The sequence below is a fragment of the Ostrinia furnacalis genome, unplaced genomic scaffold (assembly GCF_004193835.3).
Source record: "Ostrinia furnacalis isolate ACB-3 unplaced genomic scaffold, ASM419383v2 OfSCF0534, whole genome shotgun sequence".
NCBI classification, from domain to species: domain Eukaryota; kingdom Metazoa; phylum Arthropoda; class Insecta; order Lepidoptera; family Crambidae; genus Ostrinia; species Ostrinia furnacalis.
In genome coordinates, this window is record NW_021130773.1 from 25,268 (window position 1) to 39,526 (window position 14,259).

A 14,259-nucleotide genomic window follows, 5' to 3' on the forward strand; every position below is an offset into this window, starting at 1 on the left:
TTTTTTAATGTTCGTTGAAGTCCAAGGATGGTTTTTACGGCAAGAAAAATTCGAATAATTTCCGGGAAAACCTCTGGCGAAGCTGCGGNTAAAGAATTCTGTGCGCTGCCCTGTCAAGGTTTAAAAATATACAAATTAAGCAACAGTATAAACCAATAGTCATCATTATAGCTTGCAATTTTTTTTGTCATAAAACCGATTTTGAAATTCGCAACCTTGGTGATTTTGAGCCTAAAACGTCCCAGTACCTATATGCTTTAATTCTACTATTGCTTCGGACGGCATATTTTGATCCAGGGTCGAAAAAAAGCAGCGCAAAAAAATCATTGTGATTTTGACGCATTCACAAAGTACAAACGATGCTTGCTTAAGTGAAGCAGTAAATCGAACGCACAGCGTTGAATAGAGCGCTGTGATTGGTTTGTGTGTCACCCTATGCGCCCACGCGCACTGTGAGACCTCATAGTAAAGTTTTTGAATATGGGCATGAAACAAAATGAGACGTAAAGACGACTGTACATATTTTTTCCTGACTGATTTATGACCCAGCCCATATTATCTTAATGATGTCATGGGGAATATAACACATAATTATCTACTCTTGATGAGCGAATTAAAATGCATTTAATATGTACAGACAAGGTAACAATAAAGGTAACAAACTTTGCGATTTTACGTAGTTGTAAATAAGTCCTAATTTTGCAGCAAAAAATTATAATCTGTAGACTGTACCATGGCGTGATCTTTTGAATTCTAGTTTTTTTTTGTATTGTGTTAGTTGTGGGTGTGACAACTTAGGTCACGACGTGTCACGAGTCACCTTGGTGTCAGATGCAATGTGACATCACAGACGTCTGACAAGCCTCGATTGAGCCTTTAAACTGCTCTTCACGTTACCAAACTGGGTTTTTTTTTTATACATTACATAGTAGACAACCGGTCTGGCTGGCCAGCGTGTGGGGTGTATGCCAAATCTTGCATTTGCCTGTGGTAAATTAGAGGGTCGTGCTTATTCTGCAGTGGATACTAAATGACCTGATGATTAAACATAGTATATAGCTTGTTATTGAAATGATTGTATAATTCAGCCTGAAAAGTCCTAACCAAACTGAACGAACACCACTGAGTTTCTTGCGCTGCTTTTTCTCAGCACCGGCTCATTTATTGTCCCGAAGCAGTGGTAGGGTTAAATACTGGGACGTGTAAAAGCGCTTTAAAAGTCTACTTTAAAAAAAAGAGGTTTTAATGACTTTTTTATTCTCTGGTCTGTCCCAACTGGGACTTAAACTCAAAACCTCTGAGTTGCAAGGAGACAACACTCTAACAACTGGACTAAGAAAGGCCTTAGTTGTCTACTAGAGTGAATGAGTCAATGTCCTTTCGCTTTTACACAATATCGGAATACATTGTGAATGTGTAACACAGCATTTTGTTATGGATGCATTGAGAAACGCACGATTTCGAGTTCCTTGGTCATAGCTTCTCAAACTATGCGAGCGAGAACAAAAAACTGTTTAAGAGGGCGTCATTAAAAATTGAGAAATCCTTGCATCTGTGTGCTTACCATGAGTTTACGTTAGGTGAGCTCGCTAGCGAATACGTCAAAAAATTCTATGAAGATTTTATTTTTTGAAAGTAGCCGCTAGAGGCGCTGCACAATATGTCATACATTTAAATGTCATTTTTTTACGCAGTCGCTAGCGAGCACACCTAACGTAAACTCATGGTAAGCACACTGAACGCATAAGTATAAAAAGTGATAATAGTATGTATTGGCTTAGTAGTTTCCTCAAGCATGGCCTCAAAAGACCTAAAAAAAATCCCCTGAGTGACCCAAAAGCGTCTCTCGATCAATTTCAAATGTGACTTAGAAACAAAATAACTACTTCTTAAAAAGTCTCGATTGCACCCTCTTACTCTATAACAGACGTCTAGTCTGACAAAATTCATACAAAAAACACCGGTGGTTATAAAGCTCGTAGATCTTTACGGGTTTCTATTTAGAGAGTATTTACTCTCTATTTATTTATTTACCTAATTAAAATGCAAGTGAGCTATACCTATACCGCTTCAAGTCAATGTTAAAGTAAGGTATTGCTACTTAGCCTTAATAATTTGTGCGAGCTAGAATGTCACAGATAAACATTCTAAATTAACACCTCTTTTTTCATCAGGCGCCAATAAAAGTTTGGGAATCTCTGCTTTAAATAATGACTGATTGTACACAGTATCAAGTGATGTCCTGCTGTTATGTAATTGCGGTTTGCGGAATGTTTCTTCCCGCTAGAAACAGGAAACCTTTGCGAATCAAATTACTTGTGTAGGAAAATCAATGGATTTCCTTCAATTGTATACGAGTATCTTTAAATTCACACACTCATTGAACTTTTGTGAATTAGGGAATAAAGTTTAAAATCCTATGTTGTCAACTGTACTTTAGGTACTAATAATCATCTACCAAGTTAACCGTAACTCATTATGGTCAGAAATCGTGTAAAACACGCTTAGTCATTTGTCTTTTCTTGTCATTATTATGTAGATCGGCGATGTCCGGTGTTTAACCGTTAGTGCGTATGACAGAAACGTAAATGACAGTAAGGTTGAGGTCACTGGCCTTTAGAAAACACGGGGAAAATCGGACGGATATGTAAAAGTCAAGTGACCTTATTAAGATTATGGGACTATTCCCACCTCTCGTTCCCACCACTGCAACTCCTGTGTAGCCAGGATCTACAGCTTATCAAGATTAGCATTTTACTGACTAAGAGAAAATAGTGTCTTTAAAATTGGAGAAATGGACAAAGTTCACATTAATTCTGCAACATTATGACTCGACGAGTGTTTCATTTGCAAGTATGTACCTAATATAGAGTGCTAGTAAATAGTTCGTGACACCCAAAGTGCCCAAAAAGTAGACAACACAACCTTATTCCAACAAAGACCTGTTGCGAACTTTTTGGCAACATCAGTTGTCACGAATTATTGGACGATGACGTTCTTAGTAATTTTCGTAGTACGTAAATCATCATCATTTCAGCCATAGGGCGTCCACTGCTGAACATAGGCCTCCCCCAATGCTTTCCATGTTGATCGATTGGTAGCGGTTGCGTCCAGCGCTTCCCTGCTACCTTTATGATGTCGTCGGGTAATTCGTAAATACTGGGGATTGAACTCGCAACCTCTCATCTGGCTTTAGTGGCTACCAAAACATTACGCCACATTTATTATTCTTACTAAAATATGCCGTATTTATTGGTTTTTCCTGACTAGCTACCTACTAAAAGTGCCTATTTCAATACATATCGTAATCTAACCCGCCCACTCTAATCTAAATATTCATGCCAATCTGCACAAATTCAACCAGGATCTGCTAAACAATGCCTCGACAAATACCATCGTATCCTATCACGAGTTGCCTTGGCATTACACGTTGTATTCTCCACTTTCAATAGGCACAAAGGTTGGATGTTGGGTAATATTAAGTAGACATAGATCTATTTGTACATAAAATACTTTTTGGGATTCCAAACGCGACTATCTAGCGCTTAAACTGAGTCACTGCCTGAGGTATGCGAGTGGCACTGGAGGATGTTTTTGTGACGGTCAAATGCTCAAAATGTCAGCGAGACTTCAGATTTGTATGCTCTGCTACGTCATAATATGTCAATGTCATCCCTCCCGTGCCGCCCCCTTACCTCAGGCGTTAAGCCCTATGCCTACAATCCACAAGCTTTTTTACCCGATTGCGCCAGAAGGAGGGTTATTATGTATAGAGTTATTTGTAAAAAAACCAGCAACCTCACTAGACCTGAAGGACATTGTTCTTGTCAATCATTTAACTTTAGACCAAGATTGTTCTTGTCAATCATTTAACTTTAGACCAAGATCAGCAAGCTAAGTTGACGCAGTTTTTCCATAGTTGTGTGTGGAAACTATACAAACAAATTTATTCCTCCACAGGACAGGCAATGCCTAGTGTGGAGGTCTTTCTTTTTTTTTGTTTTTGTACTAGTTGATCTGGCAATAAATAGGTATTTTTTTATTTTCATTTTCAAATGCTATGGGAAACTACGTAAGCTATGTGAGCTAAGCTAAACCACAGAATAATAATAAGTACTGCTAAACTAACTTATGCAAGTTACATTGTGGCATTTAATGTAGTATGGGAACAAATATTTTATTTATATGAGTAGTTGATAAGAACTGTCGACAACAATAGAATCATACATTTTTATTGCAAAATAATCTACAAATAATTTTAATGGGACACTGACTGAATGTGACTTTGCGATATTAATCAATTAGTTTGATTGAATTTTGAATGTTGATACATTTCTTAATAGTATTTTTGGCTTCGTCCATGATCTTAATTAGGTAGATAAATATAGCATCAACTTTAATGATAATGGGCAGGCGTATGACTAAACAGCACAATATACCAGTTTGTTCAAAAAAGAGATAATTTAAATACAAATAAACAAGGCATTTTTACCGTTTCATGTTTTGTACAAATCATTGTACAGTCAGTGTCAAAAAGTTCGTAACACCCAAAATGGCCAAAAAGTTGATCAACAACTGTATTCCAATTGTAACAAAGAAGTGTTGCGAACTTATTGGCTTCTTTGGGTGTCACGTGTCACGAACGAATCAACGCTGACTATCTACTGCCTACCCTAGAACCTAGAACATTTTTTTATCGTCAGGAAAATACATTAATTTGTATACCCACCAGCCGCGGGGGCAGCTAGTGGGTTATGTGGGGTTCTCCCTGCCAGAAGGGCAGGGCCTACCCACTAAAAACCTGACGTTGCCCTCGATAGCCATATGAGTCGGGAACGCGGGACATCACTATCGGCGTTTTGCCTCAAGCATTCGTCCGCGTTCCCTGCTCGGCATTCGGCTCGCTTAGTGCGCAGCTCCAAAACAAGGAAGGTGTCTTTACGCCTTCAACCTCCTGCCAGCGGCACGCAGGACACGTGCTGCGCCGTACCCTAGAACCTAGAACAATACTAACGCATTTCACTGCTAATACAAACTGACATTAAGTAGTTACATTGTCCTGACACCAGCAACAAAGTGACCGGTTGCAAGTGGATGGAAGCTGATCAGTATTAAGTGGGATTAAACTGTTAGTTTAAGTGGGTTAAGTGTTGCATCAGACAGGTCAACGGGATGCCTGCATCAGCATTGTAATTCTTAGTGTTATAAAATTAAGGTTTAATTTTTGTGGTTCCTTTTTAGGCTTTTGTTATTCAATAGCCATGTTAAGAGTGTCATCCATCATCAGGTAATTTGTTTAGACTTCCCATGCTGACCAGACGGGATGGGGAACGGTTGGTTAGGAGTTTAAATTAAATCATTTATTTTATTAACGTCTTGGGTTGGTTGACTCATCATGACCGAGAAATGATGCGAAGATATTTTAATATAAAATATCATAATACGGAACTATTCCCACCTCTCGTTCCCACCGCTACAACTCCTGTGTAGCCAGGATCTACAGCTTGACCGCCAATAAAACCCAACCTGTGAAGGTCAAGTTTATCCCGGGGGAAAGTTAAACTGTCATTGGACCCGCAACTAAATTAATCAGAAGAACATAGGAGGAGTTCGAAGTAAAGGTTCTAATGCGTAGTATTAAAACGCTTAGTGTGACTAATACTATGTCAAATAGGTAGGTACTTACTAACTCCCACGGCTTGTATCAAAACCCACAAAAACTCAACACCTTGAGAAATCACGACCATCAGTAAAAACTAACAACACTAAGCGGAAAGTTTTTGTGTTATCTTTAAATGATATGATCTTATTCTCATTGTAATGATCGCTTTTTACATGTTCATTGATATGAATTGAAGGCAAAAACGGTGTATAAAAACCGAATATATTATGAATTGTTCGATGTATCAACTAGGTACGTACAATAACTTTTTGTAGAGGCTCTACGTTGAAAACTTCCACATAGCACATTTATTCTTGTGTTTAGATCAAATCATTTTGACCATAATATTTTATAGTTCCGGCAAAGAAGAATATGATCAGTCCTACTCTTTCCAATGTTCCAATAATTAATATCAGTATACTTAACTAACGTAAACTACGTTAGTTGTGCTCGCTAGCGAGTGCATCAAAAATATCTATTAGTATGAAGATTTTAGTTCTTGAAAGTAGCCGCTGGAGGTGATGTACAATCTGTCATATATTTTTAATGTATTTTTATTTACGTTATGTAAACTTATCTAATGTAAACTCATGGTAAGCTCTCTGGCCTCTCTTTGGCCTCCGCAACACAAGGACTTTCCAAAATTCATCTCCTAAGCAAATGAAACGGGTGCAACGTTTAACGAAGCTGCGGGAAAAGTTAGTACATAATATATGAGAAGAAGTGATGACATAGGTACAACGATAGCAGCCCGACGCGAAGTACCGTATTTGTGGTGACAAGCCCTAGAAGGGGGAGAATTGACTATGAGAAGGGACATGGATCAGATAAATTTGTAGGGAGTCAAGCAAAGCGCCCGGGGAAAAGAGCCCAGAGCAAGTACCCGCGCGCTCTCCCGAGATTCGGTTCGTACGCCGTGAGGCAGGAAGAACCATGGGTGGTGGTGGGTTTGAGTACATAATCTATACTAATATTATAAAGAGGTAAAGTTTGTGTGTTTGTATATTTGTTAAATTGTAAGGGGTAATTTCGGGATCTACTGAACCGATTTTAAAATTCTTTCACCAATAGAAAGCCACATTATTGCTGATTGTCATAGGACCGAAAAATTCCACACGGGCGAAGCCGCGGGCGGAAAAATAGTCTATATTATAAAAATGAATTGCAAAATGTGTTGGTAAGCGCATAACTCAACAACGCCTGGACCAATTTTACCAATTATTTTTTTAATGTTCCTTGAAGTCCAAGGATGGTTTTTACGGCAAGAAAAATTCGAATAATTTCCGGGAAAACCTCGGGCGAAGCTGCGGGCGGAAAGCTAGTATATAATACAAATAAATAAGTCGTAGCATTGTTTATTTAAATTCGCGATAGCATCGGCACCATTTGAATACGACCTCCGAGTTCAGACGAGGTGAGCTGTATGTTGTATGTTATTGATTGTATGTGATTGTACGAGTTCCGCGTTCATTGACTGATATACATATACTATTTTTATTAATGTTTATAATAGACAATGGGTTGCATATTCTAGGCATGTCGTAACGAGGAAATAAGAGATGTGCCAATCCAAGGATTCGTCTACGAATCATTCAGTCAAGATAAATACTGTTGTCTTTGGTGTGAAATGAATTAAGTCTGGTTTGGAGTCTTAATTGATCTATAAAAAACATCTACCTACTTGGAATTAACTTGCTAATCTCATCTCGACACACAATAACATAATGTGGCGCCCAATAACTATGTCAAAATAACACGATTGTGCTTGCTTGTGGCATTCATTCCACGCATTACAATATTAATACCTACTTGAATGAATGGACACTTGCGAGTATCACGCATGCGGGACAAACCGTGATAAAATCCGCATAATTAAAAACATCCTTATAATAGTGTAAAATTGTTCAACATTTCATGTACACAAAGGGCTACTTTTCTGCTAATTCAATTAGCAGTCAAATTTTGTCACTGTGAGTTACCTTTAAACAATCGAATAATTTTATACACGAATCGTTTTAATTAGTCAGGGGCAAGACCGCCAAATATAGACCAATATTGTGTACTACATTATGAAGATTTAACTTTAACTTCATCAACATCAAACTGATCTAAATTCCAAAATACATGCATCTAACAGCGTCTATTTCCTTCTCAATTATCCGCCATAAGATTTACAAATCCCGCGATTTGTTTACAAAATTCTATCGCACATATCCACATATCCATCACAAATCGGATCATTATCCAATAATCATAGAATATTGCAAGCTTATTAATAAACTATAAACACCCAACTGCATTTCAAAAGCAGCTACTATAGTCAGAGAAGGCCGAACCAAGGTTACTTCCCGCATCAGGCGTAGTGATGTGCGGGCATCGATTAAAATGTATCGATAACGTGGTAGCAGTTGTTTTGCGCGTGGGCTGACGTTGGTAGAGGTCAGAGGCGAGACATTTCCTTAAGTAATACGTAGTGAACTTATTTCTTCGATAAACTTAGTGATGCGCTTGTTATTGTGTTATAGAGGTGACCTGCACTATTATGACACGTTTTAGAGTAATCGGGGATTTGTCATCATTATGAGCCGCGCCAATAAAAACTCCTAATCTTGCAAACAAGTAAAGCTGAATTAGATTGGCACCGAGCTGTATAATTATGACTCTAATGATTTAAGAAAACTTTTATTTTATTTTACGACATTGAGCGATTCCAACTCTTGTTTTAAAGTAATTAGGTGACAAAATTACCGGATTCAATCGGTGGTAAGATTGTTGATAAATTCCATCTATTGTTATAAGAAAACATTATGAAACGGTAGTACTTAAGCCTGTAAATTGAATATTTTTTTAGAAAATATTCTTGACTGTTAAAAAAAAATAGGTAAATTCTTAGAACTAGGTAGGTACATATTATTTATCTTCGAATGGATTTATTTGCTTTACGAAGAAAATTAAGTTTGTAGTTTTGTGAAAAGTAAGCACAGAAACAGATAAGGTATCCATCAAGAATGCGGCTTATATGGCTTATACTGAGCAGATGCCATTTTGGTGCATGTACTTTAGTGTTTGGTTTTGTTATATCTATTTGTTATTTTATTTTGTACTAGCATCGAATAAATACTTTTCTTTCTTTCTTTCTTTTCTTTCTTTCAAAGTAATTTCTCCGAATCATCTTCAATTAAAGGCGATCTGAATGGGGTTAATTAAGCCAAAAAGCTCTTTATTAATGATCCTGGTCATCTTGAAAACTGTTGCCAATCCAGTTTTATATAAGGACAAGGTCCGACCCATCGTGACCTATAAAACTGTTTTGACCATAGCAGTCTACCCTGAGGATAAAATTGGGCTTTGCTTACAATTTATAGTACAGTCAGCCTCAAATAGTTCGTGACACCCAAAGTAGCCAAAAAGTTCTCAACGCGTCTTTGTTACAGTCAGGTTAAGTAGTTCGTGACACCCAAAGTAGCCAAAAAGTTCGCAACACGTCTTTGTTATTTGGAATATGGTTGTGTTGTCCACTTTTTGGCCACTTTGGGTGTCACGAACTATTTGATGCTGACTGTACTAAGTATGATATTGTTTGTATAATTTTCTTCCATATAGTTTTGTGATTGCCATTATCCTATTTTACCCGACTGCGCCAGAAGGCGGGTTATGTTTTCTCCGGTATTATTTTAGATACAGTGGCACTTACACGTGACAACCTATTAGACATTATTTTTTACACTAAATACAACACCAAGGGCTTTCAAAACCACTGAGTAAAGTTCTGAGTGAGTAATTACTTCCTGATTAACGCCCGTATTCACAAACATTACTATAAGGCCTCACAGTACGCGTGGACGCAATTTTACGTTGCTACTCGTGACTTTAACCTTTAACTGGTGACATGGTTTTTGTGTAACGTAACTGGTGACGTGCGGTCTGAGAGGCCGCTACCGTATCAAGACTGTAGCATAGAAAGTAGGTAAGGTAAGCATACCTAAATCTTTAAAAACAGATTATTAGCATATAGAACAATTAAATTAAAATAAATTAACAAACTCTAGATATCATTTTTAATGCAGAACTTGCTATTAAATTATATGTAGTAATAAAAATCAAAAAACTAGAGATGAGATCGATAATCGCAAAAAAAGAAATTTGAATGAACAAATTATAACAAAAATAGTATTTTTTATTATAGTTAAAATATTAATCAATTTAAAAAAAACCTATCACACGTAGGTAACCTATAATTTTAGAAAACTGGCAGTGGTTAAACTTTTGTTTTTTTTTTTATTGGCTGTCAGGGCATTCATTGTTCGGCATAAAGGTGGACCGTCATTTTCACTTTCTGACTGATTTTCATCAATTGGTCCTTCATCTTCAAAAACACTTTCTTTGGCTTTCTAATCATGGTCACTTTGCTCCAGAACGATGTTTTCAGGAACATAAATTCAGCTTCCGACCCACTTGAGTCTTCCTTTTCCAGATATTTTTCAACTGGCAAATTTTCAAGTCGTTTCATGAAGTATGGCACTATATTCCCAACAAATGATCTTACGCTTCTTTTTTGGAGTTATTTAAATATCAATTGCAAGTAAAAACTGTAAAAATACCAAAAAATTGTATGAAAAAAATGTTACGTAACTGGTGACATGCGGTCTGAGAGACCGCTGCTGAACTTTACATCGATGTAACTTGCCGATTTGGAGCTAAATTATGCAAATATCCTTATCTACGGCGTAGACACAACTAAACTTGAAGCTACTGAAGCGGTGAAATATAGGAAGAACGGGGAAGGGGGTGAAACGATGTTTCACTGATGCCGCCCGGCCTGTGAGACCGCTTGTCACCAGTTAAAGGTTAAGCAACAAGTACAGCAGCGTCAAATAGTTCGTGACACCCAAAGTGGCCAAAAAGATGACAACACAACCTTATTCCAATTTTATTGTAACAAAGACGGCTTGCGAACTTTTTGGCCACTTTGGGTGTCACGAACTATTTTATGCTGACTGTACCTTGCCCGTTTGACTCTTTACTCGGAGAATGAGATGGTGAACGAGGCCCCAAGTGTTAAAAAAAAAAATACTCACTTATAAACAATCAGAGTAGGCGCACACCGTTGATTTTTCGTCGGCCGATAGTTTAGTCGGGCAGTTGATCAAATCCCACCACCACCCATGGCCATACCAACCTCGCGGTTATTGTGGCCGAATCTTGAGAGATGCGCGCGGAATTGCGGCTGCCTACGGCAGATTGCACTCCACCGGGCGCAATTCTTGACTCTCTACAAGTTCTTTAATCTTTGTCCATTTGTCCCTTGCCACTCTCCCCCTTCTGGGGCATGGACTCCACTATCACGTTGGCACCATCCGGTGCCTGGCCGCTAGGCGTCTGTCCGTTCCGCCTTCTGTGCCACGCGTGCGCGAAACCTCGCAGCCGCGCGAAGTTCGCCTCCGAGCTGACTAGATCGGGGTACCACGCAGGACCGTAGCCCTCCGAGAGCGCTATCCCACTCAGCATCTCACACCGCAGGTCTTCATACAGGGGACAGTACCACAGAACGTGGTGCCTGTCCTCCTCACTCTCGCCGCACTCACACATACTCCCCTCTCGCAGTTTCATGTCGGGCAGTTGATCAGTATGGACATGTATGGGAGTGCGCACACTACGCCGATTCGATTTGGCCGATTCTTCATACAAATTAAAATCGGGCACAACTATCGGCCAACTAACAATTAACTTTTTAAAAAAATAAAACCGACTTCAAATGCGTGAACACGAAAAAAAACTAAAAATTAAAAATATTGCGTATAAAAAAGTTCATCCCCAATTTTCCACCCTTGGGGGTGAAATATTTTCTTCAAATTCGCATGAAACCACCTTTTTGATAATACCTATTCAACAAAAAAATAATCGTTCAAATTGATTTATAATCGGCGGAGATATTGAGTATAAAAAAGTTCATCCCCAATTTTCCACCCTTGGGGGTTATTTTTTCTATTATTAAATTTAAATGGGACCACCCTTGAGGTATTACCTATACGCCGAAAAAAGATTTGTTCAAATCGGTTCATAATTGGCGGAGTTATCGCGTAACAAACATAGAAAAAAAAAACATACGGGTCGAATTGAGAACCTCCTCCTTTTTTGAAGTCGGTTGAAAAAAAATCAATGGTGTGCGCCTACTCTTATAAACAATCAATCGTCAATTTTGGCATCAAACAGAAACAAAAGAAAATCTGAAGCCCATGAAAACAAACGAACATCAATGCTGTTTAAAATGTTACACGAGTCGTATGGTCGGTCAAGTTGATAGTATTGTTTATATTTTTCTAGATTTTACGTTAGATACCTTCTAATTAAAAGCTAGATCTGATTCAGACGTTTATCAAAAAGGTAAAATGAAAGAACAAAAGATTAATTAGATAGTGGCTAACTAAGTAATTAGATAATTTGTAGTTTAGTGCATTATCACAAAAAAAATCAAAATAATGCATTCTGTGGGAAACCTCACCGCGGGTCAAGTTAAGAGTGGGCCCATTCGACGTAAGAGTCTGATTTTCACAGTTATTTTTTTTTATAGGAGTGTCAGCATACCAAGTGCAATCATCATCATCATCATCTCAGCCATAGGACGTCAACTGCTGAACATAGTAGGCCTTCCCCAATGCTTTCCATGTTACCCGGTTGGTAGCGGCCTGCCTTTAGCGCTTTCCTGCTACTTTTATGATCTCGTCGGTCCACTGAGTGTAATGATTTGGTGCAATTTTCGGCATAACACGGCGTTATCTATCTCTACATCAGATACCAAGATATAAGACGCCTCACAGCTATGGTAAACAAACAACGAATACTCATTATGAACCAGATCCAAATAAAGCAAAGGTTGGCTCGCTGGTGATTAGGTACACAATTCACACGTTTTTGGTCTTCTTTTGTACGGTCTCAGGGTCTCTAGACAATGTAATATTTGTAATCGATTTCGATTCTGATGCATCTACCATTTAGGGACGTAGCGAAGCGATTGATCGATTCAGAAAGATACAAAGATACTTATGCCCGTTTTCACCATCAATCCCTATTTTTTTAGTGACCCGTATGGTAACACATAACATTAATTTTGTTTTCATAGGGGTCACTTAAAAATTAGGGATTGATGGTGAAAACGGGCATTAGTCCCATGCAAAATGGGAACCGCCATTAGAAAATTGTTGTTTACTGATTGTGTCTTATTTAATTTTATGAATCGAAGCCCAACTACAGCGTAGAAAATGCATGGGAACAACCTAATGAAAAATTAAGTAATCAAACTTTTATTTAAACAAATAATAATTCGAGAGTTGAACTAAAAATATTATTTCAATTTGAAAATGTTAATACTTAAGAACAATATGATTTTTCTGTCTAAAAGTGTCCAACCAAAACATTATTTTATCCATGACCATAATTATACGCCGTCCATTTGTATATCTACGCATTTGGTGTTCCATACAAGGCGCTACTTAATAAACTAAACAGTTGTAAAACTGGTGCTTCCAAGATATTAATAATTATGTAGAAACCACTTCAAATAAAATACCATAATTTATACCATACCACTACCGTATTGGAATATTATACGGTTAAATATCACAATCTAGAATGCTTAAGGAAGTTATTTTTCTTGATATAGGTACATAAGTATGTAACTTAGGTGAAAACATATTATTTATTGACCTTGAAGACAAGAAAATAACAATTTATCCTTTAATTGAACAACGGTGTAGATTGACTCAAGTGTTTTTACAATTTATAACTGTAAATAAGTATTTCTTCAGTCAAACGCATGTAGGTACTCAGTTGATCACATAATTAAATGTAACATTACAATACTGTAGGGTGTAGGTATCACATATTAAAACTTTTTAATATGTTAGTTTAAAAACTACAATATCACAAAACAAAAATGAACCGATCAATAAATAATCCACATAAATTAGAACATTATAAACAGAGCGAAAGGGATGGGCATGGCCCTTCTGTACATTTCCAAAAAGTTATTTTCTGATGGTAGAAAAAATGATGGGTATCACTTAAAAAAAACAATGTAACTCCGACCGAAAGCTCTGACCAAAAAAATTTAATATGAGGAAAAACTTTACGCATTGTTGAACACTTGAGCTTTTAAAATTTGTCATAACACGAAAAAAACTATCGATATTAAAAACAAAAACTTCACCAAAACACATCAAAAAACTCAAACACAGTCAAATACTTAGCATTTTTTAACTTAAACATACTTTTAATACGATCGATAATCGAAAGAAATAAGGAAGTTTTCATACCCGCACCCGCGTGGCGTAGAGCCGTGTGTCTGCGCCTAACTGACTCACGAGAGGCGCGCGCGCAGCGATCTGTCTCGGGCTCGTGGCCACAACTAATTTGTGATGCAGTAAGCTCTATCATCATGAAGATTGGCCTCTAGATTGATTACTAACCCTATACAGGGTGTTAGGTAAATGGGTATATGAGCCGACACTAGCCCATGTTAGCATGGGCATATAAATGGTATGGTGAAGTCAGAAAATTGATATCTTCATTTTAATTATTTGAATTTCCATACAAATCGG

The 14,259-nt window shown here is 37.6% G+C and overlaps 1 protein-coding gene across 1 annotated transcript in view; it reads right to left on the reverse strand.

Annotated features, from left to right (window-relative positions):
• The window catches only part of LOC114366096 (alpha-tocopherol transfer protein), a 28,745-nt gene extending 14,694 nt beyond the window's left edge, over window positions 1–14,051 (reverse strand). Inside the window, exon 1 of the mRNA XM_028322884.1 lies at window positions 13,975–14,051. The gene's annotated coding sequence lies outside the window, so the exon portion shown is untranslated. The remainder of the gene's footprint in view (window positions 1–13,974) is intronic.
• Window positions 14,052–14,259: the final 208 nt, after the last annotated feature.